This window comes from Herpailurus yagouaroundi, unplaced genomic scaffold, assembly GCF_014898765.1.
Source record: "Herpailurus yagouaroundi ecotype Mexico unplaced genomic scaffold, PumYag 162, whole genome shotgun sequence".
NCBI lineage: Eukaryota > Metazoa > Chordata > Mammalia > Carnivora > Felidae > Herpailurus > Herpailurus yagouaroundi.
The window spans coordinates 48912750-48936015 of NW_024412403.1; the positions used below are offsets into that span (position 1 = coordinate 48912750).

The following is a 23266-nucleotide window of genomic DNA, read 5'->3' on the forward strand; positions in this document are numbered from 1 at the left end:
TGAGCCACCCAGGTGCCCCACTAGTCTCTGTTTTTAGAAAGACTACCCCAGGGTAGTCAGTCCAACCTGTCCTGTTTGTCTATGCTACTAACTCATAGGATGACTGTGAATGGGAGTGAAGAAACCATTCAGAGGTGTTGACAGGTATTGTGTCAGGGCATTACAGAAACTGGAGTCATCCCTTGTTTCCAGACTCTTTGGGAAGGTTAAATTGTGTTCTGTGCTGTCTGAGGGCCGTCTGATAGGGTATGACATACCCGCAGTGTCATCTGAGATGCTTGCAACAGTTTGGGAGAAACTGGTATTTTCCTTGGGGAGAAAGCCCCTAGGGGCAGTTCTGAAACACAATTTATGATTAATGTTCCCATCCACTCCTCCCTGTGTTCCAGGGGTTATGGTGTCCCTCCTTAGGGCTGTTGCTCTCCCTGTGTCTCTACAAAATCAGTGTGTCCGTTCCAGTAACTATAACCTCACCTCTTTCCTAATCACACCCGCTTCACACCCACATCTTTTGTTCAGAGGGTCAGGTGCAAGAAAGACAAACACAGTTTGAGGAAACTTACAGAGAGATCCTTTACGTCCTCCAGTTGTGCCTGCAGGGGCTTTTGTAGGAGGACATAGCAGTGTATGCAATCAAGTGTTCGTTCTCCTTATGATCTAGGACCATGTCAGTCCAACAAGAGGATGGAGGTGGCTGAACCAGAATGAAATTTGAATCCTCTAGGCCCCCTTCTGGCAAGCCTGCACCTTATACCAACCTAGATGACCTAGTGTTGCCGGTAGGGGAAAGAATGAAACATCATGCCCAAGAATCGCCAAGGCAGAATTCTGAATTCTCAAAATACCTCTGTATAAGCCTCCACCCCTTCCACCCAAACAGTACCCAGGAAGCGGCCAAGAGGACAGTGTCCCTTTCTGGAGATAACTGCATTTTTGCTCAGTGGCCAAACTGTTTTACTAAGTTGACCAGGAGGAGGTGAGGGAGATAAAGTAAAAAATATTTTTTAAATTACACTTCTTATTTTGTGATAATTGCAGATGCACATACAGTTGTAAGAAATAACACAGAGACAGCTCATGCACCATTTAAGCAGTTTTCCTCAATGGTAACATTTTGCAAAATTACAGTACAATATCCCAACAACATGCCGTGGATACAGTCAAGCTACAGAACATGCCCCTCGCCACAGGATCTTTTGGGTTGCCCTTTCATAGCCACGCTCATTTCCCTCCCGCTCTCACCTGCTTAACTGTTGGCAATCATGAATCCATTCTCTGTTTGTATAATGTTGTCATTGTAAGGATGTTATATAAATATAGTCACAATGTATATATGAAAAAAGCCCAGCCTTTTACATTAAGTGAATATTAAGTGCAGTTTTTTTTGTAGGACAAATTGTGACATTCCCCTCTATTACTCTTCTGAGCATTTTTACGATACACTTGTCAAATGTTTGTTATGCATCGATTGATATGTTTGTGTGACTTTTTTTCTTTTGACTATTAATATCACAGATTACACTGATTGATTTTTGAATATTAAAAAAATGTAATGTTTTTATTCATTTTTTGGGAGACAGAGTATGAGCGGGGGAGGGGCAGAGAGAGAGAGAGAGAGAGAGAGAGACAGAGAATCCGAAGCAGGCTCCAGACTCTGAGCTGTCAGCACAGAGCCTGATGCAAGGCTCAAACTCACAAACCGCGAGATCGTGACCTGGGCAGAAGTCAGGTGCTTAACCAACTGAGCTACCCAGGCGCCTCTGATTTTTGAATTTTAAGCAAGACTCCCATCCTTAGGGGAAAAAAGCACTTGGTCATGGAGTGTAATTATTTTTATATATTACTGAATTCTATTTGGTAATATTTTGTTAAGGATTTTTGAATTTATATTCATGAGGGAAAATGGTTTGTAGTTTTCTTTTTTGTGTTGTGTTTGTTTGGTTTTGTGTCACAGCAATACAGTCTTCACAAAGTGACTGGAGAAAGGTTATCTCCTCTTTTATTTTATGGAAGAGATTGTATAGAATTGGTGTTAATTCTTCCTGAAACACTTGGTAGACTTCTTCAGTGAAACCATCTGGGCTTGGAGATTTCTTTTTTTGAAAATATTTGAACTATGAATTCAATTTCCTTAATAGTTACAGGGCTATTCAAATGAGTTCATATTGGGTGAGTTGTGCTCATCTGTGTTTTTTTAAGGAAACGGTCCATTATGTTTAAATCAAATTTATATGTGTAGAGTTGTTTGTAGGATTCCTTTATCGTCTTTTTGATGCCTGTAAGGTCTGTAGTGAGATCCTCTGTTTTGTTTCTGACATTGGTAATTGTATCTTCTCTCATTTTTTTACTTTATCCGTCATGCTAGCAGTTTGTCCATTACATGGACCCTTTCAAAGAACTAGCCCTTTGTTTTCACCTTAGTATAACTTGGTAAGGGTAGAGGTCTAGGATTCTATTTGGCCTTTGCTGGTGGTATTTTGTTTTCTGTGGTATTTGGCTAGATTACAGCTGTTATTGTCCAAACATTTTTTTTCTGTTTTGTCTTTCTAGGCTTCCCCTTCCTGGTCCTTTGGCTAGAGAGAGCAGGTTTTTGTTAGGCTCCAAGTCTGGGCCAGTGAGACAAAAAGAAAACCTGGGGAACTCACCATCATGTCATTCCTTGTGTCCTTAGATTATTAGCCTGTCTACCTTCTTCTTGCAACTTTTCAAAGTCTTTCTATGTTTATTTATACAGACATACCTTGGAAATATTGCTGGTTTGGTTCCAGACCACTGCAATAAAGTGAATATTGCAATAAAGTGAGTCAAATGAATTTTTTGGTTTTCCAGTGCATATAAAAGTTATATTTACACTACACTATAGTCTATTAAGTGTGCAATGGCATTATGTCTAAAAGATGATGTACATACCTTAATTAAAAAGTTCTTTGTTGCTAAAAACTGCTATCATCTGAGCTTTCAGCAAGTCATAATCACTGATCACCGTAACAAATATAATAATAATGAAAAAGTTTGAAATATTATAAGAATTATCAAAATGTGACACAGAGACACAAAGTGAGTAAGTGCTGTTGGAAAATGGTGCCACTAGACTTGCTCAACAGAGGGTTGCCAAGACTTCAATTTGAAAAAAATTCAATTATCTGAGAAGCACAATAAAACAGGGTATGCCTGTGTATTAAGTCTGATTTCTAGTTGCACTAGCAGGGGGAATAGGGAAAGTTATGTCTACTCCATCTTTTTGCAAGCAAAATTCCCCGGGAATGTTTGTTTGTTTATTTATTTATTTTATTTAAAACAAATTTTTATGTTTATTTATTTTTGAGAGAGACAGACAGATACAGAGAGAGAGAGAGAGAGAGAGAGAGAGAGTGCAAGTTGGAGAGGGGCAGAGAGAGAGGGAGACACAGAATCTGAAGCAGGCTCCAAGCTCTGAGCTGTCAGCAGACAGCGTGACGTGGGGCTCAAACCCAAGAACTGTGAGATCATGACCTGAGCTGAAGTCGGACGCTTAACCGACTGAGCCACCCGGATGCCCCAGGAATCTTTTTTTTAAAGTAGTTTTTGAGGGAACTCTTCCAATGGTTAATAATATCAGCTGCCTGTCAGTGGTGATGAGTGTGGAAGATTGATCATGTATCTTGACTACACTGTTGTGTAGCTTTTTTGATAAAAGGTGCCCCATTGTCAGATCACGAATGTTTCAGAAAGCCAGACTCATGATTACTTTCAATAGCCATCTTTTCTTTGTGGGTTTCCTTGACTGACAGAGGGATTGGATATTGTTAATCCACTCCCATATTTTTTACTTGGTGAACAAGGTCCTAAATTTTTGGAGCATTTGTGGAGGTGTGATCACATTATAATCAGGGCTACCTAGACTAAGGTGTCTGATTAGTCCACTGTGTCAGACAGGTTTTAAAGGCCCCCATGATCTTCACCTCCTGGCTTTTAGGAACTGCAGAGACTAGACATTAAGAAGTAAGGGCAGCTGCTAGCTGACATCCAGAGAGAAACTGGGAACTCAGCCCTATAGTTGCAAAGAAATGAATGCTGCCAAGAACCTGAGGGAGCTCAGAAGCAGATTGTTTTCCGGTTGAGCCTACAGATGAGAATGCAGCCTGGCAGACACCTTGATTGCAACCTTGTGAGACTTACGCAAGAAATCCAATTAAGCCATGCCTCGGCTTCTGACCCTTAGAAACTGTGCAATAATAAATGCGTGGTGTTCCAGGCTACTAAATCTGTGGCAACCCATTACATAGCAATAGATAACAAATACAACAACCATGAGGACATCATCTGTGATGTAAAGGCTGTGGACATCAGAAGGTAGAGGCATGCACTCAACAAATTCTGACCTACCCACTCCCAGTAAATGGTAGGTAAGTCCATGATGGTAAGTGTCCATGATGTAGTACCACAAACATAACCTGGAGACCTTGGTGGCATACTAGAACAGACTTCTCTGAATCTTGGTAGCTTCATCTGAAAATGGAGATAATTATAGTATCTACTTCACAAGATGGTTGTATGAATTATATATGATAATGTGGGTAAAACTGTTTAGTACAAGGCCTGGCACCTTTCACGGTGGGTGGCCCAAATGAGTGTTGCTCTCGGCATCTTAATAGTTCAGTGAGGTCACATTTCTGTCATAGCCTTACATTATAACAGCGATTGATTTGCAGACCACCCCTCCCCGCCCCAACTAATCAACGAACCAGTCAAAGACCCTGCACGATTTCCCCAGGATCAAAGTATCATTTGGTACAGTTCCGGCTAAATTCTCACAGAATAAAGCAGTATTTCCCGTTTTTCTACGACTGCCACCACCCAACAAAAAACCCCACGGCAGCTAAGTCTTCCAAAGCACTCCCGTAACCAAATCACTGCTGTAAGTGGGCTTCTACGCAGAAACACTCACCTTTCCGGTTAATGAGGACTTCAATGAAGGATTCATTAACTCCACCCTCCCCTTCCCCCCTCCCCCCCCCCCCCCCGACAGAAGAATACTATCGCCAAGGAACAAGCTCTTCAATTTTATCATTCGCTCCCTGGAGAAAGCGGGGAGAACGAAGTCCTCAGGCCTGGCCTGAACGCCCTTTAGGGGCGTGGGCATCCCGGGGCCCCAGTCCCTTCCACTCGGAAATGCAGGGGATTTAAGCCAACTTCGGCGCGCCTTAATTTCATCCCAAGAACAGACTGCAATCATTTTGTTTAAACAAACCAGCCTAAAGGCCTCAAAGCTTGAGCATAACGGAGGCCGGGGCCGGGGTAAGTCCTGGGTGCGCCCGACCCTCTGAGGACCCCAGCCCCTCCCGGGCCCCGCGGCCGCTGCTGAGTGCCACATCAGCGCCCGCGCTGCACTTCCAGGTTCCTCTGGAGGATGGAGCGAGCTAGCCCGGCGGGCGGGGGCGGGTCCAGGCCTGCGAGAGTGGCGGGCTGGTTGGCCAATAGGCAGCAAGCAGGGAGTCGCGGCCACCAATGAGCTGGAGCTTCGGGGTAGTTGGGCAGCCGAGGTTCGTGCCCCGGGCGGGGGGTGGCGGGGGAGCCAGATGAGGCACATCTGGACAGCTGCGCCGAGGAACTGTGCGGCCCCTCGCGGGCCCGACGTCAGCTGAGCACGTCCCCCACGTCCTCTCCTGCTAGTCACTTTTATTATTCGTATTCCCAAAGAAGCAACCGAGGATCCAGGCTTAAACTTTTTTTTCCGCTAATTGAGACGGGGCCAGATCTCATCCCGCGCACAGTTTAATTTTCATGGGGCTCTGGGATCAAAAGAACAGAAACAGCAACAACAAAAGCCCAGCCGCTGTCTGACTTAAAACTGGCAAAGTGAGAAAAATAGTGTTGAGTAAACAGACCGAGTTGGGTAAGTTTTGGAGACGTGCTGGGTATCTGTTTCTCCCGCTGTGATCTCTCGCCTGCGTCTTTTTGCTGTTCTCATTATCTTCTCTTCGTCAGAGAGATGAAAATATCCCTCGCTGCCACAAACTGCACAGACCGTCGGCTTCCTTTTCTTCTGCTTTGCTAATAATTTAATTTTTGGTTACTTGTGTGTTATTTTAAAATTTCCCAGGGACAGAACTTTAACTGGTGTCCTGTTGTAAGCCTCTCCAGACCTCAAAGTTGAATCTGATAGATGTATTTTTCTATTTTGTTTCTGTGAGGACAAAGTATACGTTTGTAAAGCCGAAATCTTTATCCACCCCTCATTCCCCTGACTCTTTTGACAGAAGATTGAGAAAGTTATCAGACTTACTCTGAATTCACAAAACCTTTGCTTCTGTTCATTGGATGTTTAATATTAAGTAACTTAAATTCTGAATTATGTAGGTAACTGCTGTTTCACTTACATGTGAATGTAGTTGTAACCCAAAAATATCTTTTCTGTGTTCATCCATCCATAGTGGGAGGTCCAAATTCCTTCAATACGTGACAGACAACTCTGTGCATCAGTAACTGTATAATTGTATGTTAATCCCATAATTCTATCAAAATAATATTTAGAGCGATTGTTAGATGTGTATGCTTGCAGACAGTTGTGGTACATATTTCAGGATTTAGCAATGGAAATTATGGCAAATCATGACCTAGGTGAATGACCTGAGGCCCATTCCATTCAAAACGTCTATAATTTTGTTTAAGCAATGTTTTGGATTTGAGACTTTGTCATATGTTAGTTACTGTCATGGCAGATCTGACCAGAATTGATGTTTAATTTCTCTCTCAGAAAGCCTTTGGTGGGAATTTGGTGCCATAACTGCAAGTTGCAGAGTGTGTTTTTGAATCAGAGAGGCAGTGCATTCAGAGGGTGCAACAGTTGACATGGTTTTCAGGGATGCAGAGTTAGAAGGGACAGTGTTACAAAGAAACAGTATAAAGAGCCCATTGGCCTAGTTCAATTTGCAACCCCACTGTTTGAACCTTGGACAAGTTACTCAGAGCATCTGTGCCTCAGTTTCCCCCTCTGTAATATGGAGATCTTGATAGGCCCTACCTCACGGTATTGTCTCTAGGACTAAGTGAGTTAACACAGGTGAAACAATAGTTCTGAACATAGTAAGTCTTTGCTGTTGTGCTCACTCTTCATTTCCATCCTTAGCTTCCTCTGCTGCATGTCATTTTCCCAGCTACCATTCTTACCTCCATATTAGTGGCTAGCATTTACTGAGTCCTGACCTCTTGTTAGTGATACACTAATATTAGGCTGTGAAGGAAAGAGAGTCTTGAGAGGAGAGGAGAATTTATCAGGTGCCAGAGAAAGAGCTAGGAGGTTCTGGGAGTGCAGAAGATGGAAAGAGGACTTCTTACTGTGGGATAGCCTCATAGAAGGGTTGGGAAGGGATTTTGCCCAACAGTTTTGATGGAGAGGAAAAGGATCATGGAACAGCAGGTGGCAGGTATTGTAGGAGAAAAGAAAAGCAGGGGCAAAGCACTGAGGCTGGAAAATGTGTACCTATGCTTAGGGACAGTGGGTTGTGATGCAGGAAAATCTTTGGGAGGTTCGTGGGTGGAAAGGTTGGAAAGGTGGGAGAGGTAGGAGAGGACTGCACGGAGAGCCTGATGGGGAAGGGGAGGCTTGGGATGTAGATGGGGGGGGGACAGCAAGCTGAAATGGCAGCAGTTATATGGTGAAGGTGTTTCTAGAACTATCTATCTCTGGGGTCCAGTCTCCACCTCCTGCCCAGCACACACTCCCCATCTACTCTACTGCTTCCGTGATGTCCCTTCAGGGCTTGCAGGCTGTGTGGTCAGGACTGAGCAGTGAGCCTTGGCCATATCTTTTTGACTGTTTGGTGTCTCTCTGGGAGCTCTGATGAAGTGGTCTGACATTCTGGGCTATTATCCCAGATACTTTGTAGAAACAGGCCTTGCCTTGAAGTCTGACATGGATGCAATCGTTCCACTTCTCCCCTACCCTTGTACATACACAGTGTCTGCAGAGTAGCTCTTTCTCCCCCTGCTAACACCTATTCAGGTGTTAATACTTGTAACATTGTAATTTCCAATTATGGAGTTAGATGAGACCTGCAATATATACCTAAGTGGAGAGCTAGTTTGGAGCTCTCCTCCTTTTTCTTCCTTGAGAGCATTGTGCTGTGGCAGAGCTCAGCTTCTCTCTGGTCCTGGCACTGCTGCTGACCAACTGTGTGACCTCAGGAAAGACATTGAGCCATTATGCGTTTCTTTGTGCCATCATCTGTAAAATTATTAAATTACCTCTGAGATTCTGATATGATTTTTTTTTTCTTTTCTCTTCTTCGCTGGGACAGTCTGTTGCTTGCAGATGGCTCTTTGATATGTCTATGGCTGACATTTCGTGACTACTTAATACATGGTAAACATTATTCAGGGTGCTTAAACATGTCTTAGCTCATGTAGTCCTCTCACCAAACCTATGAGGGTTGGTACCTATTGACTGAAGAGACAGAGGCATAGGCATATTAAGAGACTTGCCCAAGGTCACACAGTGAACAAATGTCAGATGCCCATCTGGTCTAACTCTAGACCCCAAGCCTTAACCACAGGCTACACTGCCTTAGGCATGTAAAGCTGGGCTATTCTTCTTGTTTGCAGTTGTGTTGGTAATCAAGAAGTCCATGGGAGAAGGCTGATTGGAGGGGGAGAGCACATTTGAAGAACTGAGCTGGTAAAATTTCCTTGGAGGGGCTAGAATACCAACACGGGTCATGTCTATGGGATGTGTTGTGCCTGGAAACAGAAGACATTTTACATGTTTATAAGATGGGACTCATTGCAGGCAAGCACTCTGTCTTTTTATCCTGCTTGAACAAAACCCACGGAAGTACCTGGATATATAGTAGACATTCGATAAATGTCAGCTAGATGATTATCCTTTTTGAAAAAATGAAACTGTATAAGTCAGACGCAATGGTTTCCCCTTTGTTTCCCTGCTTTCTTCTCAATCTGTTACTCTCCCCAGAGAGAAGCTTTGTTACTGGTTTAGTCTAAAACCTTTCAGCCCTTCTGTAAGGATTCACTCACAGGTATAGATCTAAACAATTTGAAGATATGAATGGGACCACAATATTTTTTTAAAATGAAATATAATTTACATACAGTGTTATTGTAGTTTTAGGTGTACATTAATTAAACAATTCTATACATTACTCAGTGCTAATCATGTAAGTATACTCTTAATCTTCTTTCTCTATTTCATGCCTCCCCCTATCCACTTCCCCTCAGGCAACCGCCAATTTCTTCTCTATATGTAACAGTCTATTCTTTTGTTTGTCTCTTTTTATTTTGTTTGTTTTGTTGCTTAGATTCCATGTATGAGTGAAATTATATGGTATTTGTCTTTCTCAGTTTGACTTATTTCACTTAGCATTATATCCTTTATTTAGGTCCATCCATGTTGGTGCAAGTGGAAATATCTTTTTTTTCTTTTTTTTTTTTTTACAGCTGAGTAATATTCCATTGTGTATATATACCACATCTTTATTTATCTGTCAAAGAATACTTGGGTTGCTTCCATAATTTGGCTATTGTAAATAATGCTGCAATAACATAGGGGTGCATATATCTTTTCTAATTAGTATTTTCATTTTGCTTTGGGTAAATACCCAGTAGTAAAATTACTGGATCATGTGGTGATTCTATTTTTAATTTTTTGAGGAGTCTCCATACTGTGTTCCCCAGTGGCTGCACTAATTTGCATTCCCATCAATAGTGCAGAGGGTTCCTTTTTCTCCACATCCTCACCAACACTCACCATTTTTTTTGATTTTAGCCATTCTGACAAATGGAGGTGATATCTCATTGTGGTTTCAATTTACATTTCCCTGATGATTAGTGATGTTGAACATCTTCTTATGTGTCTGTTGGCCATCTGTACGTCTTCTTTGGAAAAATGTCTATTCGGGTCCTCTGCCCAGTTTTTAATTGGATTATTTGGGGTTTTGGGGGTTCAGTTCTTTAAAATTCTTTATACATTTTGGATATTAACCCCCTATCAAACATGTCATTTGTAAACATCTTCTCCCATTCAGTAGGTTGCCTTTTCATTTTATTCATAGTTTCCTTTGCTGTGCAAAATCTATTTTGGTGTAGTCACAATAGTTTAATTTTGCTTTTGTTTCCCTTGCCTTAGGAGACAGATCCACAAAAATGTTTCTATAGCCAATGTCAAAGAATTTACTCCCTATGTTTTCTTCTAAGAGTTTTATGGTTTCAGGTCTCACATTTAGGTCTTTATTCTGTTTTTAGTTTAATTTTGTGTATGGTATAAGAAAGTGGTCCAGTTTCATTCTTTTGCATGTAGCTGTCCAGTTTTCCCAGCATCATTTATTGAAGTCTGTCTTTTTCCCATTTAATAATCTTGCCTCCTTTATCATAGATTAATTGATCATACAAGTGTGGATTTATTTCTGGGGTCTATAGTCTGTTATTTTGATCTGTATATCTATTTTTGTGTCAGTACCATACTGTTTGATTACTACAGCTTAGTAGTATAGTTTTAAAACTGGAATTGTGATACCTCCAGCTTTGTTTTTTTCAAGATTTCTTTGGCTGTTCAAAATCTCATACAAATTTTAGGATTATTTGTTTTAGTTCTGTGAAAAATGCTGTTGGTATTTTGATAGAGATTGCATTAAATATGTAGATTACTTTGGGTAGAATGGACATTTTAACAATATTCATTCTTCCAATCCATGAACATGGAATATCTTTCCATTTGTTTGTGTCTTCTCCAATTTCTTTCACCAGTGTTTTATATTTTGGAGTATAGATCTTTCACCTCTTTGGTTAAGTTTATGCCTAGGTATTTTATTATTTTTGGTGCAATGGTAAATAAGGTTGTTTTCTTAATTTCTCTTTCTGCTGCTTCATTATTAGTATATAGAAATTCAACAGACTTCTGTATTTTATTTTGTATACTGCAAATTTACTGAATTCATTTATGAGTTCTAGTAGTTTTTTGGTGGAGTTTTTAGGGTTTTCTATATAGAGTATCATGTCATCTGCAAATAGTGAAAGTTTTACTTCTTCCCTACCAATTTGGATGCCTTTTATTTCTTTTTCTTGTCTGACTGGTATGGCTAGAACTTCCAGTACTATTTTGAATAAAAGTAGCAAGGGTGGACAACCCTATCTTGTTCCTGAAAGTGGTGGAAAAGCTCTGTTTTTCATCATTGAAAATATTGTGGTTTGGAACAACAATATATTTATTTTTTTAAAAAATGGAGAAACTGAAATATTCCAAGTCTCGTGGAAAAATGAGGCAGGTGCCAGGTAAATATTCTACTTTTATTTCTTGGGCATCAAATTATATTGTTTTATTTCTGGAGATGCTATGGTTTTGGGATAAGAACGTCTCATGATGAAGCTTAATGTAGGATTATTTCAGGTGTCCCATTATTAATTATACCCAGTCTGGATTTTAAATCTTTTTGAGACTTCATTCTTTAAGTCTTTTATATATTGAATAAACTTTAAAATAATATTTGAAAAATATTTTAATTTGCTTTTTACTTCATTGGGTTAATGTAGTCACTCTTAAATATAGCACTCTGACTAAGCAAACAGACTTTGGAGTCAGACTGTGAGGGTTTCAATCCCAGGTCTGCTTCTTACTAGTGTACCCTATGTAAGTTATTTTCTCTAGGAGGCTTTATTATATTGTATTTATTATTATAAAGTGGGGATATCAGTAGGCATCAAATGAGAAAATCCATGTGAAGAATTTAGCATAGTATCTGGTTCATAGTAAAACCTATACCTATAAGCAATTCATTTTTTATTATGGCAAATTAAACATAATAGAAAATTTGCCATTTTAACCATTTCTAAGTGGGTAGTTCAGTGACATTAGGTGCATTGACATTGTTGTGCAGAGATCACAGCTGTCCATCTCCAGAGCCATTTCATCAAACTGAAACTCCATACTCATTCAACAAGAACTCCCTGGCTCGCTGCTAGTAACCACATTCTACTGTCTCTATCAATTGGATTACTCTATGTACCTCATATAAATGGAATTATACAATCTTTTTCCTCTTATGACTGGCTTATTTCACTTAGCATAATATCTTCAAGGTCCATCGATACGATATCATGTGTAAGAATTTCATACTTTTTAAGGTTGAATAATATTCCATTGTATGTTTATACTGCATTTTGTTTATCCATTCATCTGTTGAGGAGCATTTAGGTTGTTTCCATCTGTGATGGCTAATTTTTTGTGTTAATTTTGCTAGACCACACTGACAAGATATTCAGTCAAAGCTTATTCTAGATGTTTCTGTGAAGGTATTTTTAACTTAACTTAATTTATTTAAAGTTTTTATTCATTTATTTTGAGGGGTGAGGAGGTGCAGAGAGAGAGAGGGAGGGAGGAAGGGAGAGAAGAGAGAGAGAATTCTAAGCAGGCTTTGCACTGACAGATGTGGGGCTCAAACTCATAAACCTGAGATCATGACCTGAGCCAAAACCAAGAGCTAGACACTTAACCAACTGAGCCACCCAGATGCCCCTGAAGGTATTTTTTAGATGAGATTAACATTTAACTCAGTAGACTTGAGTAAAGCAGATAGCTCTCCGTTATTTGGATAGGCCTCATCTAATCAGTTGAAGACCTTTATAGAAAAATACCGACCAACAATGCAAAAGAGATCCTCTTTCTCTGCATCCTCCCCAACATCTGTTGTTGCCTGAGTTGTTAATGTTAGCCATTTTGACAGGTGTGAGGTGGTATCTCATTGTGGTTTTGATTTGTATTTCCCTGATGATGAGTGATGTTGAGCATTTTTTCATGTGTCCGTTGGCCTTCTGGATGTCTTCTTTGGAGAAGTGTCTATTCATGTCTTTTGCCCATTTCTTCACTGGATTATTTGTTTTTTGGGTGTTGAGTTTGAGAAGTTCTTTATAGATTTTGGATAATAACTCTTTATCTGATGTGTCATTTACAAATACCTTCTCCCATTCTGCTGGTTGCCCTTTAGTTTTGCTGTTTCCTTCGTTGTGCAGAAGCTTTTTATTTTGATGAGGTCCCAATAGTTCATTTTTGATTTTGTTTCCCTTGTCTCCAGAGACGTTTTGAGTAAGAAATTGCTGCAGCCAAGATCAAAGAGGTTTTTGTGTGCTTTCTCCTTGAGGATTTTGATGGCTTCCTGTCTTACATTTAGGTCTTTCATCCATTTTGAGTTTTTTTTGTGTGTATGGTGTAAGAAAGTAGTCCAGGTTCATTCTTCTGCATGTCACTGTCCGGTTTTCCCAGCACCACTTGCTGAAGAGACTGTCTTTATTCCATTGGATATTCTTTCCTGCTTTGTCAAAGATTAGTTGGCCATACATTTGTGGGTCCATTTCTGGGTTCTCTATTCTGTTCCATTGATCTGAATGTCTGTTCTTGTGCCAGTACCATACTGTCTTGATGGTTACAGCTTTGTAGTATAGCTTGAAGTCTGGGATTTTGATGCTTCCTGCTTTGGTTTTCTTTTTCAAGATTGCTTTGGCTATTTGGGGTCTTTTCTGGTCCCATACAAATTTTAGGATTATTTGTTGTAGCTCTGTGAAGAATTCTGGTGTTATTTTGATAGAGATTGCATTGAATATGTAGATTGCTTTGGGTAGTATCAACATTTTAACAATATTTGTTCTTCCTATCCAGGAGCATGGAATCTTTTTTTTTTTTTTCCAATATATGAAATTTATTGTCAAATTGGTTTCCATACAACACCCAGTGCTCATCCCAAAAGATGCCCTCCTCCATACCCATCACCCACCCTCCATCAACCCTCAGTTTGTTCTCAGTTTTTAAGAGTTTCTTAGGCTTTGGCTCTCTCCCGCTCTAACCTCTTTTTTTTTTCCTTCCCCTCCCCCATGGGAATGCAAGCTGGTGCAGCCACTCTGGAAAACAGTATGGAGCTTCCTCAAAAAAACTAAAAATAGAACTACCCTATGACCCAGCAATTGCAGTACTAGGCATTTATCCACAGGATACAGGTGTACTGTTTCAAAGGGACACATGCACCCCCATGTTTATAGCAGCACTATCAACAATAGCCAAAGTATGGAAAGAGCCCAAATGTCCATCAGTGGATGAATGGATAAAGAAGATATGGTATATATATATAATGGAGTATTACTCGGCAATCAAAAAGAATGAAATTTTGCCATCTGCAACTACGTGGATGGAACTGGAGGGTATTATACTAAGTGAAATTAGTCAGAGAAAGACAAAAATCATATGACTTCACTCATATGAGGACTTTAAGAGACAAAACAGATGAACATAAGGGAAGGGAAACAAAAATAGTATAAAAACAGGGAGGGGGACAAAACAGAAGAGACTCATAAATATAGAGAACAAACTGAGGGTTACTGGAGGGGTTGTGGGAGGGGGGATGGCCTAGACTAAATGAGTAAGGGGCACTAAGGAATCTAGTCCTGAAATCATTGTTGCATTATATGCTAACTAATTTGGATGTAAATTAAAAAAAAATAAAATTAAATTAAAAAAAATAAAAATAAAAATAATAAAAAAGAAAAAAAAAAGCAAAATACCGACCTCTCTTGAACAAGAGAGAATTCTGCCAGCCAACTGCTTTTGGACTTAAACTGCAGTATCATCTCTTCCCTGAGTTTCGCCTGTTGGCTTACACTGAAGATTTTGGACATGCTAGCCTCCACAATCATGTTAGCCAATTCCTAAAATAAGTATTTCTCTCTATATAATATATAGCTATAGATTTGGCTATGTATAGGTAGTAGATATAGACACGTAGATGTATAGATATAGATAGATATAGATATACATATAGGTAGATATACTATTGGTTCTATTTCTTTGGAGAATCTTAACTAATATGCCATCCCTTAATTACTGTGAATAATGCTGCTATGAACATTGGTGTACATTTATATGTTGGAGTTCCTGCTTTCAATTCTTTGGGGTAAATACCTAGAAGTGGAATTGTAGGATCAAAAAGTAATTCTTTTTTTTAAGTTTATTCATTTATTTTGAGAGAGACACAGCACGAATAAGGAAGGGCTGGAGAGAGAAGGAAAGAGAGGGAATTCCAAGCAGGCTGTACTCTGTCAGTGCAAAGCCCAACTTGGGGCTTTATTTTATGAACTGTGAGATCATGACCTGAGCTGAGATCAAGAGTGAGATTCTTAACTGACTGAGCCACCCAGGTGTTCCCAAAATAATTCTTATAGGAATAAAAAAATACCCAGTGCCCCAAAAGGTAAAATTCACAATGTCTGGCACTCAAAAATAGTGAAGCAGTTGTGTTGAAAATGGAAATAAATACACTAACCCTGACTGTCCTGGAGGTGTACTTACATGCACATTTTTGTACTATTAGTCAAATAGTTGAGGTCTTCACTATAATAACATTTTGTACATAACAAGACAGAGTCTGCCAAACCATGGTCTGTGTTGATTTTACTTTGGCTTCTGAGATAGAAGTTCTTCTTCAATGTATTACTGTTTTTTAAGATTCTTTTTCTGTGTTTGATAACCCCAACCTCCCATTGGACTATGGTGAGGTAAACTCGGCTAAGGGTTATACTGGCCAAATGCATCATGCCTCCGATGGATTGGAGCTAAGACTAGGGCATGATGGGTGGGAGATGGGGCGAGGCTAATGAGCGACTGAGCATCGAAGGCCTTATAGAGAGCAGCAAGGGCCAAAGCAGCGCTGCCAAGATCTGCTGACAGGCCTAAGAGTTCTGGCTAAGCCAGAGTCCAGAACCAGAAGCCTTTTAAACCCAACAGAGGCACGTGGGGAGTGAATTCAGCCAAGTCCAGTTGGGACTATGACTGAAGCTGAAGAAGCAGGGCTTGATTTCATTACCAGACGTAGGAGGCTGGGTCAGAGAGGGATGCCCTAGAGTCAGGCAAGGGCTTAAAGCTCGGGAGCCCCATACCAGGGTCCCGGACTTTGAGCCGGGACTGTCTATTTTCCCTCTGAGAATTGGACAGTTTCTCTGTTTCTCTGCTCTGCTACTTCCCTGAAGTCCAGTCTGACCTGCTATCATCTAGACATCTCTACATAGATGCTTTGTTGCCAGAACAATCAAGTTTTCCTTTTTTTTTTCCTTTTTCAATTTGAGTACAGTTGACATGCAGGGTCACATTTGTTTCAGGTGGACAAGTTAGTGATTTGACAAGTTTATAGAACAAATACGTTTTCTTCAGTTTGGCTGTTCTGAGCACCTTGGCATTCCTTTCCACTCTGCCTGTGCAGAAATACTGCTTTTCTTCACACAACTAACACCTTTCTTGGATGCTGGAAAACTACTTCTTAAAATATTGTAGCCCAAATTAAGTCTTGGGACAGCTCCTACTTAAGATGACAACAAGATATTATTACTATCATTTGATAGAGGTTTTACTTTTTTTGGTGGATAAGAACTAAGTACTGAGTCTTTAGGAAAATTGGAAGTCGTTTTTTCTTTTAAAGGAGAGGTACTACAATCACTTTTTCACCTAGAAAGAAAGCTTCTATCAGAAGTCTTGGAAAACTTTACTTTTATGCCAGTGATCTCCCTACTATGGGTTGGGATGTAGGAGTGGATGCTGCTCAGTATTCTCATGTCACTATGACAGTTCTCACAACAGAAATGATTCATTTGCAGAATTTAGTAATAATAACAGAAGTAAGAACAGCCACACTAGATGATAGAGTAAATTTATCACTTTAATTTCCTCCAAATCAGCATTGTTTGAAGGAGGTTTTGTTCCGCTCTGGTGTTTTCCACTGAGAGAGAGATAGATGCAGGAAAGATTAAGAGAGCATGAGTGAGAGCCTTTTGCCTCTTTCTGATGAGCTCAGGACTCCCTTCTGTACTCCTGCATGTTTCAGGGGCCATCAGCCTATCAGAAAGGTGCAATTAGGGACAAAGATTATGGTTTCTGGAGAGAAATGTGCACAAAAAATTTAATAATACCTACTTGTTGCCTTAGTAATTGTGGTAAGAGTTGTTGGTTTTGCTTTGGAATTAGTTTTAGTTATTTGTGTTTCATGGTGGTAATGAATAAGAGACAGTGGGGTGAGTGGATGAAACTGGTTCTGCACCCTGATAGTGGTTACATTCTGATTGGTTCTAGGATCAGAATTGGTTTTTCCATAAGAGAATCAGATTAACTATGTGAAACCATTGAAAGGGGGGCACCTGGGTGGCGCAGTCGGTTAAGCGTCCGACTTCAGCCAGGTCACGATCTCGCGGTCCGGGAGTTCGAGCCCCGCGTCAGGCTCTGGGCTGATGGCTCAGAGCCTGGAGCCTGTGTCCGATTCTGTGTCTCCCTCTCTCTCTGCCCCTCCCCCGTTCATGCTCTGTCTCTCTCTGTCGCAAAAATAAATAAACGTTGAAAAAAAATTAAAAAAAAAAAAAGGGACAGGAGCCTCTTATTTTGCCTCAGTCTCAGTCTCATTCCATTTCCCCACTTTCATCGCTGTGTTTTCCTCTCATTCCAGTTACCCCTAAACCCATGATTGCCCTGCTCTTAGCAACCATTTCCAGGACCTCTCTTACAGGGAAATTGCCCAGGATTCAGAAGAGGCTGTGATGGGATGTTTCCCTCCTCTTGTCTGTGGCTCTTATTTTTTTGGATCGGAAGTAGAATTTATATGCCACTCCAGTGATCTTTTTTTCAATTTTCCTGAAATGAAGAAAACCCATTCTCCCCCTGCCCCCAATGTCTTGAAAGAAGAATTTTTGAAGATTTAGAAATAGGAAGAAGTCAACAGAGAGAATGTTTTGATTTTGATCTACCCTGACATTGGCATGAAATTAGTTCTTGTGAAAAAAGAGACTGAGGCTATCAGGAAAATGAATACAGGCACAAACAGAAAGCAGATTCAGAGCTGTAAATACAGAGAACAAACCATTGGTTGCCAAAGAAGAGAGGGTGGGAGGATGGGCAAAAGGGATGAAAGGGAGTGGGCAATACAGGGTTCCAGTTATGGAATGAGTAAGTCACAGGAATAAAAGGCATAGCATAGGGAATATGGTCAATGATATCGTAATTATGTTGCATGGTAACAGATTGTAGCTACACTTATATGGTGAGCCTAACATAATGTATAAACTTGTCAAATAACTATGTTATACATCTGAAGCTAATGTAACTTTGTATGTCAACTAAACTCAAGTAAAAATATTTATTTATTTATTTATTCTCAAGTTAGCTAGCGTACTGTGTAGTCTTGGCTTTAGGAGTATATTCCCGTGATTCATCACTTGCATACAACACACAGTGCTCATCCCAACAAGTGCCCTCCTCAATGCCTATCGCCTATTTTCCCCATTCCTCCCAACCCCCACCCCCATCAAACCTCAGTTGGGGCTATCACTGAAAAAGCACCCACTCCTACCTTCAGATAGCACAGTCCTACATTTTAGGGAAGACAGCTTTGACTCTCACAATGAGCCCCCTTAAGCTTCTGAATTTTCCTTCTGATACATTATCAATCACCAATTGTGCTGAATCGTAAAGCATATTGCCAGATTTGGAAATGGAGTATTGTTAATGAGGCACTTGGTACGGCCTGAAAAAGTAAACTTTAAGGAAAAGCTGTGGGCTCAAAGGGTATCTTCTTTCCTTCATTGTTTGGCACATCATCACTTGACTTTTCCAAGTTTCAGTTAACAAGTGATGTTTAAAAATGTCCTCTCTTCTGCTCTCTCCTTATCCTTTTATCTTTTTCATTTGGTTGTGATTTGAGAAGCAATTCATCAAGGGCAGTTCTGAGTTCATGTTGACTAAAAACACAGGACTAAAGGTGAACAGATATTTACTCTGGTGTTCGAAGTCCAGTTGAAGAAATGATGAGTAAGTTAGCTTACATTAGCTGAGTCTCTTATTCTTATCGAAAGGACCATTATTCTAGTGATTGGAGAAGGCAGTGGTTTACATGGCATCCTTTGAGGAAAGACTCTGTTTTAAATAAGCTTCTTCACTGGCCTCCTTGTGGGCTCACCTCCACCACCAGACCATCCGTCATCATTAACCACGTTTCTAAATTTAATTTATTAGAGGAACCATTTGGTTCACAGGATGAGTGGATTTTGATTGGGAGGTAGTGGTGGGTAGAAAGTGTAGGGCCTGCTGGTTATTTCACTGAAGCTCCAAATAGCATGAAGGAGGAAGGTCAGTTAAGAAGCAGAAAGAGAAAAGAAGAAACAACTGAGCAAATCTTCTCAAAAATTTTGTTGGAAATTGGCTTGAAGTCTAATTTGCTCTCTTAGCCATAGAGTTGAGTCTTATATATTTTGTAATCAGTTCTTATAAAATTCAGCCATTACTAAGCTGATGACCAAAGAGCACTCTTCCAACTTGACAGAATAGAGAAATGTCTTCTCCAGCCAAAATTATAGGAAATTTTCCGCCAGCAAGCATTCAGATTTCCTACTGGGTCCATTCCTGTAAGATTTGTCTTTCCAGATAATCCAGTTGGTTAGGTTAATTGGGTCCAGTCAATCTTAAATAGATAAAAAATAAATAAATAAAAATACCAGTTACACAGTTAGAAAGCTTTTGAATCTTCCAGGGAACAGACATATTTATGACGTCTAGTTCAGGATTACATCTTAAGGGAGAAATTACTCTTTTTCTCTCCAAGCAATACCAGCATGAAATGACCCTTCATGAGATCCTTGAGCTTTCAAGGGCACTCTTCCCAGGATGAATGATGCCAGAGAGCATGTAATTCAGTCACAATTTCCCTCCAGGTCCCTTCAGTCACTTAGAGGACAAATTCTCTGTCTGCAGGGCCTGTTCTGTGGGTGTGCAACCTGTAGAGTTGCACAGGGCTCCAGTCTTAGAGGGGTCGTGTGCTTATTTTAATGCTCTGCTGTCACTGTTTTGAAATTCTCACAATTTATAAACAAGGGACTCCACATTTTCAGTTTGCTCTGGGCCCTGCCTCTATGCTTTCAGGGCTATTCAAATGTAACAAGAGTGAGAAAGTAAAATTAAGGGCCTGTTTTCATCACTTTCCTCCAACTTTAGGTGTCCAGATGAGCACCTAATGGAACTGCTACTCATTCGTTTGTCTTTATTGATCTCATGGTTAGTTTACCCTATTAATGGGTTTTCAGAGGATCTTGTCCCTTTTTAGAACAGTTTCTCTACTAATTTAGAGCCTGTAGTTAAAAAGGTGAATCAGGTCTTGGCAACATATGGTACTTCTGTCTTTTGAAAAGAAGTGGCTTCTAAATCTCCTTTGTTTACTTTGTGTTATGGCCTTGATGGCACAACCCCAATTTCGTACGTGCACTCTACACACACTCCAGTAGGTCTCATTTTTATTTTTATTTATTTTTTTAAAAGTTTACTCATTTATTTTGACAGAGACAGAGAGAGTGCAAGGAGGGGTGTAGGGTGGAGAGAGAGGGAAAATCTCAAGCAGGTTCCACAGCAGTGCAGTCAATGCAGAGCCTGATGTGGGGCCCAAACTTAGGAAACTGTGAGACCATGATGTGAACCAAAATCAAGAGTCAGATGCTCAACTGAATGAACCACCCAGGTGCTCCAAGAGGTCTTATTTTTAAAGCAAGAACCAAGAAAGATTCTTATTGGCTGGTGGGTCCAAATGCTGAAGCCCACAGCAATGACTGTGAATATTCATTCCTGAGTTTTCTTAGTCTTCCTAGGGGCCCCTGGGTAGAAGTGGGTATGAGATAGTTGGCTTGGTAGGTTGGTTCAGGTAAGGGAAACAAAGTCAGGGGCGGGCCTGATCCGTGTGGGAGCCTTCTGCTTTAACTGTGCTTACACACTGAGCACCTGAGCTGGCTGGTTGAACAGTTTCATAGAAATGATTAATAAGGAGGCAAACATGGTGAGAGTGGGAATAAATGAGTATAAATACCTTGCAGGACTTGGAGAAACACTTGCTGACAGTGAATCAGTTAGTGTTTCCCTGAGTGCAAAGGACAGTATTTTCTGGTATGTGTGAACATGCCCAGTAGTTTGACAATCAGACCTGCATGTCTGATGATATTAATTGCAGGGTGTTATGGGCCAGGTTTCTGTAAGTTGGGTGGAGGTGGAGGCCACTGGCATGATATACATTGCTTGGGAAGAAACATGAGTGGGAGGAAGAAAAGGTTTCTCTGGGGCTGTTGCAAGGCTGATGCTGGTGAAATATGTTTGTCTTTCTTGAGTGGTAAGCAGCATCTGCAAGGATTGTTAGCTGCTGAGCAGCACGTCTTTTGTACTTAAGACCCATGAGAGATTTGGGTGACGGTAGTAGTGAGGTAAGTTTTAATACTGTGTTTTCCTACTCCTTGTCTTTGGTGTGTACATGGGTGTGTGTATGTGTCTAAAACTGACGAAAAGGTGTCTGGTTTCAGCCTATTGATTTTTTTTTCATTCTGCTGGAAATCTTCACCATTAATTAGGACACAAAGGCTCAGTTTCCACTTCTTTCTTACTCTTTTTGCCCAATTCGAAGACGTTTGATATACTGAGACTAAGTATGATGAAGGACTGACTAGGAAGGGAGAATTGATCTGAAACTGTTGAAAGTTAGTTCACCATTTCTAGAGTAACCTTGGTATGTAAAAAGGAAGAACTTTTTTTTGATCAAAAAATGCTTATTTATTTTTGAGAGAGACAGAGAGAGAGCGAGAGAGAGAGAGCACAGTGGTGGAGAGGCAGAGCCAGAGAAAGGGACAGAGGATCCTAAGCAAGTTCTGCACTGACAGCAGTGAGCCCCAGAGGGGCTTGACCTCATGAATCTTAAGATCATGACTCGAGCTGAAGTCGGACACTCAGCTGACTGAGCCACCCAAGTGCCCCATAAAGAGCAAGAACTTTTGATTCATATAGATCTAGTTTGAATCCTGACTCTTACTGTGTATTTGGGACATTGTAAAAATAACTTAACCTCTCTGAACTTCAGTTTCCTGATTTGTAAAATGGGGTAATAATACCAGCTTCTCAGTGTGGTAAGGATTTAATGAGATAAAGTTGGCCAAGAGCCTAGTGTCTTATCTGTCATATGGTAGAAACTCCATAGAAAACTGGTACCTTTAGTTTATTAACTCTTTCTCTAGCCCCTTCCCAAGCATTGGAGTCATGGCCTGCCATTCTTGACTCTCGTAATCATCAGTGTTTCCCCAGCCAGCTTATTGTGGGCTATGGCTGATGGAGACAAAACTAAGACTAGCCTAATCCTAATGGATACTTCATTTCATTTTTATGTTATGATCTAACATTGCAGTTACATGGGCAGAGTGGCTGTGGGGAGATCTGTGTCTTAAATGCTGAATTCTCCTTGATTTGTGACATTTTCTCCCTCTGGGATCTTTAGGAATCTGGCAGCTGAAACACAAGTCCTGCCATCTACTCTTTTCATCCACCAATCCGCCCATCCATTTATTCATCCATTTACACATCCATTCATCCACACAACCCTTATGTACTGAGCCACATACTATATGCCGGGAACAGTTCTGAGAGTCAGAAATTAAGCAGTAAAGAAAAATAGAAACAAGTCCTACATGAACATAGTTTTCACTCTAATTGCAATAAACAAAGTAAGTCAGTAAATTATGTAGTGTGTTAGAAGGGGATGTTTTATGGGGAATATAAAACAGGACAAGAGGATGGGGTCTTGATGCAGTTTGAAGTTTTAAATAGAGTGATCAGGGAAAGCCTTATTAGAAGGGTAATAAGGGAAAGCCTTATTAGAAGGTATTTGAGCAAAGGCTTAGAGGAGGTAAGGGGGAAGAGTATTTCAAGCAGGAGGAGCAGCAAGTACAAAGACCTGAAGGTGGAGTAGAGCCTGGTGTGTTTAACGAGAAGAAGGGAGGCCAGTGTGGCCGGTAAGGAGTAGACTGGAGAAGTGATGGGAACTAAATCATATGGAGTCATATAGGTCATTGTGAGGACCTCAGCCTAACTTACATTTCAACAGGATAATTCTGACTTCTGGGTTGAGAATAGTCTGAAAAGGGCAAAGGCAGAAGCAGAATCCAGTGAAGAAACCGTCAGATGCTGGGCATACTTTGGAGATAGAGTCAACAGGATTCTCCAACAGATTGGATGTGGTAAGCGAGAGAAAGAGAGGCATCAAGGATGATTGTAAACTTTTTGGTGAAATTGGGAGGATGAAGTTGTCATTGAGTAGGGAAAACTGTAGGTAGGTGGATCTGGTCCAGGTATCAGGAGACCTGTTCTGGACAGTTTTGAATTTGAGATGTATATTGGACAGCTGGATGGGCAGTTGGATGTAAGGAGCTTAGGGTTCTGAGGAGAAATATGGGCTATGGATAAAAA

General features: G+C 40.5%; 1 protein-coding gene across 2 annotated transcripts in view; it reads left to right on the forward strand.

Moving 5' to 3' along the window:
- Positions 1–5550: 5550 nt before the first annotated feature.
- The window catches only part of TMEM45A (transmembrane protein 45A), a 75230-nt gene continuing 57514 nt past the window's right edge, over positions 5551–23266 (forward strand). The window contains exon 1 of one of the 2 annotated variants that reach the window (XM_040484320.1): positions 5551–5875. The gene's annotated coding sequence lies outside the window, so the exon portion shown is untranslated. Of the gene's footprint in view, positions 5876–21113; positions 21241–23266 lie in introns of those variants that run through there. The other variant, XM_040484318.1, reaches the window with a different exon arrangement.